At 32.5% G+C, this 4,360-nt stretch overlaps 1 protein-coding gene across 1 annotated transcript in view; it reads right to left on the bottom strand.

Annotated features, from left to right (window-relative positions):
- The window catches only part of LOC109710842 (vegetative cell wall protein gp1-like), a 14,205-nt gene continuing 12,020 nt past the window's right edge, over positions 2,176–4,360 (bottom strand). The window contains exon 4 of the transcript XR_002216460.1: positions 2,176–2,379. The gene's annotated coding sequence lies outside the window, so the exon portion shown is untranslated. The remainder of the gene's footprint in view (positions 2,380–4,360) is intronic.

The following is a 4,360-nucleotide window of genomic DNA, read 5'->3' on the forward strand; positions in this document are numbered from 1 at the left end:
ATATATATATATATATATATATATATATATATATAGTCCGGCTACTATCCTATTAATAGGATTGGGACCATTATTCTATCAAGTCGACTTGAATGATCGGAATTTCAAATTGATAATCGGCACCGTTGAAGTTGATCTACACAATTAGAAATGTTTAGAAACCAAATTTTGTATTATTTAAAAATCATTATCAAGTTCATCTTAAGAATTGAAAAATGAACGGTCATAAATGAATAACCTTCTTAAAATATAAAAATAGAGGTTAGACTTTCTCAGTTTGTAATCAGAGTTATCAAACATTATCTAAATAGTATAAAGAATTTTCTATCAAAAATTCAAGTAATTTGGATTGCTCTACACCGTTAAACAAGCAAACGGCTCATATAGGCCGTCAAAAATTATCGATTTTACGACACTTTGATCACCATGTAAACCATTATCAAAATTTATGAAATTTAGTTTCTAGATATTTCAAATACTCTATATCAACTTCAACGGCTCCGATCATCGATTCGAAATCTCGATCATCAAAAACAACTTGATAGGACAAATGCTCCTATCCTATTAATAGGATAGTAGCATTTAAGCCGCCTATATATATATATATATATATATATATATATATATATATATATATATATATAATATATAGAGTTTGACTGGACTATATCGATAGTAAACTGCTCGGTTTACTACGATTTGTTTTTGATGATAGAGCTTCCAAAATCAACAATGACACCGTAACATGATCTAAACCATTTTAAATTATCTAGAAATCAAATTTCATGATTTTTTGGCATCACTAACTGAACGATCAAAGGGTCACAAAATTTATAATTTTAATTTCCGATATGGTGCGTTTACTCGTTTAACGGTATAGAAGAGTTCAAATCAACTAAATTTTTGTTAAAAAATTTTTTAAACTATTTAAAATAAGATCTAGACTCTAGATCTCAAATATAAAAATTGTATCATAACTTAAAGGATATTCATTTCCAGCCATTCATTTTTCTGTTCACTTGATGGACAAGAGAACAATATCGAAAATGTGTAAAATTTGATTTTCAGATAGTTTAAATAGTTTAGATCATATTTAACGGTGCCGATCATCAATTTGGAAGCTCTATCATTGAAAATAAATCAATAGTAAACCGAGCCGTTTACTACCGATAGTATTATAGCAAAACTCTATATAGAGAGAGAGAGAGAGAGAGAGAGAGAGAGAGAGAGAGAACTAGCCTAGTTCTATAAATATTATATAGAATTAAAATTTTGTCCTCTCAAAATGGGTTACACACTTTCATACATCTTTACCTCTATATAACTCACATCACTATACCATGATTGAAACAACAGTGAGAAGAACAGATCAAAAGTCAAAACACAAAACCTATGTCAAAGGCATTACCACATTAACAATCACTGTATTGATAAACATGAAAATCGTAGTGCGCAAAACAAAGATATTTACCTCTCAGATTTTTTTAAAAAAACTAGGGATCAGAAATATTTGGAAATTTGGTTAATAATACAGCGGAAAAGAAATACATCATTACACATCCTATGAAAGTCCCATTTTCATGAGCATAATAATAATATACGAACAAGGAAAAGCACATGCAGCGGATATCTAAGATGCGAACATGATAGAAAGTTCTCTTTCAACAATTCCATGCTAATTCGCAATGGCAACCACGCGGCGTTAATACTATACAAAGAGTGAAAAGATAAGATGAGCTCCGGAGATGCAGACAAAGCTTCAATTTATGAAAAGATAGCCAAAACTGAGATGAGATGAGAAAGTTGATTATGGCAGTAGTGAGCAGTTGCAAACATACGAAGATAGTTTCAGATCTGACAAAAGAGTATGTAAAGTAGATAGCTATTACTGAGACAATACAATAATTACAACAAAATAAAAGCAGATAATAACAGTAGTCAAACACAAATTCATCATAAACTCAAAAGACACCAACTGAAGGGTTTTCCTGTTGTGAACTGTCCATAGTCTGATGACATTTTGAAGCAGATATCAAATCAACACAAAGCAAGTGCTCAAGGTTTCTGGTCTCTAATTGTAAAGTGAAACAGATTAGTTATTAAGAAGGCCATCAGAAGTCCACATAATGTTATATGTTGTCGCACAAAAAACCAAAGCTGCAAAAGAATATCACATGAGAATAGAAACTCCATATTAGTCCCTGTAATACAGTTCAAACAACTGTCCTGAAAACTTTAGAACATCCTTAGAACTAGAATTTCCTCCGGTGATAATTAATAAACAATAAACCCCCATAACCGAAACCAACAATACTCTTCAGTCAATTCACCTAGCATGAAGAACTCTCAAGTTTTGTCACATGAACCATCATCATCTGCCTGAGACCGTACAACAATCGGTCAAAAAATTCATTTTGGCCACCTCTGTTATCCATAAACAACTGAAATGCAATCAACAAACAATGCCTCCAATGTTGAATGAACTACCTTCTTTATCACCAGTTTCTAAGGCTGCTAACTGACATACGAACAGCAATAGGTAAAAAAATATTAAAGATTTAGAAAGTGGCTTAGAAAATGTTACAATAATGACAATGACAAATCTCTATCATAATGAAACTACTGAACAGGCAATAGGTAGAAAGACTAGGCCAACAAAAAGGATGAACAGTTCCAACATAATTTTATGCCCATAATTTCATGCCCATCTATGCAGCAGGATAAGGATTGCAATGTTTCTCACCTCGTCCCTCAATTACATTGGGCCAGAACGTCCCACTTTACCATGTACTTGACTACTTTCAGTCCGCTCCCCCAAATTCTTTTCTTGTTTGGCTTCTTGTAGTCCTNAAATATTTAATTTAACCAAAATGTTTAATTTAACCAAATAAAATAATTTAAATTTTATTTCATAAATATATAGCAACAAAAATTAAAATAAAATTTTAATATTTTAGCGACGGAATATTAATGTGTTGCTAAAAATTGAGTTTCAGCAACCACATACTTGGTCGCTAATTATTTAATCTTATAGTGACGTTAGGTTTCGTCGCTATTAATTATCGTTTGTCGCTAAAATTAATTTAGGGAAGAAAAAAGTGACCCATTAAACTAATAGCGACTATGTTTTAGCAATAAAGGTAAATTGCCGCTAATGACATTTTACAAAATCTCTCCTTTTTTTTTGTGATGAACATTAAATTTAGTCGCTATTTAATTGCTTTAGTGACAAAAATATACTTTATCGCTATATATTTTGTCTCCATAGCTCAATATTGTTGTAGTGTTAGTTCAAAACTCCTTGAAACTTATTTAGATCGTACCTTATGACTTAGTTCGAGACAGTTTGAATTTAATTTGCGTCGAGCCCTTATTATTCACAGTGACAACATTTAATTATGAAAGTTGGCTCAGTTGGTCTGGATCCAACTCTTATGTTTTGGTTCGAGATTCGTTTGGGTTTGATTCGGGTCAAACTGTTATGATTCGGCTCTTTTATAGGTTGGTCTAAGTTGAACCGGCCTATAATTCGGTCCAGTTTGGCTAGAAACTTCAGTGATTCAATTTAGGTTGAAACATTTATGATGTGGTTCAAATTGGATCCTTTATGGTTTGGTTTAAGTTGAACTGGCATATGATCCGGTCCAATTCAATTAGAACCTTAGTGGTTCAGTTTAGATTGAACCGATTTATAATTTGGTTCACATTAGATCCTTTGTAATTTGGATTTATAATTTGGTTCACATTAGATCCTTTGTAATTTGGTTTAAGTTGAACTGGCCTATAATACGGTCCGATGGTTCAATTTAGGTTAAACCAGTTTATGATTCGATTCAAATTAGATCTAACAAACGTGCGAGTTGAACGATTTGCGGGCGGGTCATCATACCCGCAAGTCATTTGGGCATGAATAAAAATTATCCATAAATTTTTCAACAGACAATGTCCTTACTCATACCCACTCATACCCACCCATGGGCGGGTTTGCGGATTATCCGCAAGGTGCTCTCTTTTTTTATTCTTATACCTTTCAAATGCAAAATACACACACACACACACAGACACACACACACACACACACACACACACACATATATATATATATATATATATATATATATAGGCTAATATACTATTAATAGCACCAAGTCATTGATGCTACCAAGTTTTTGGCCATTGGATTAAGAGATGTGCGGTTAGGATGATATGGATCCCCTAGGGTTGAGTGGGTAGTTGGTTCAATAGTATGATCTAACGGATGAAAATGATCAAAATGGTAAATTTAATGGCGGAAAACTTGGTAGCACCAAGTGCTTCGTGCTATTAATAGCATAGTAGCCAGACTCATATATATATATAT

This window comes from Ananas comosus, linkage group 5 (assembly GCF_001540865.1).
Source record: "Ananas comosus cultivar F153 linkage group 5, ASM154086v1, whole genome shotgun sequence".
In the NCBI taxonomy this organism is placed as follows: Eukaryota; Viridiplantae; Streptophyta; class Magnoliopsida; order Poales; family Bromeliaceae; genus Ananas; species Ananas comosus.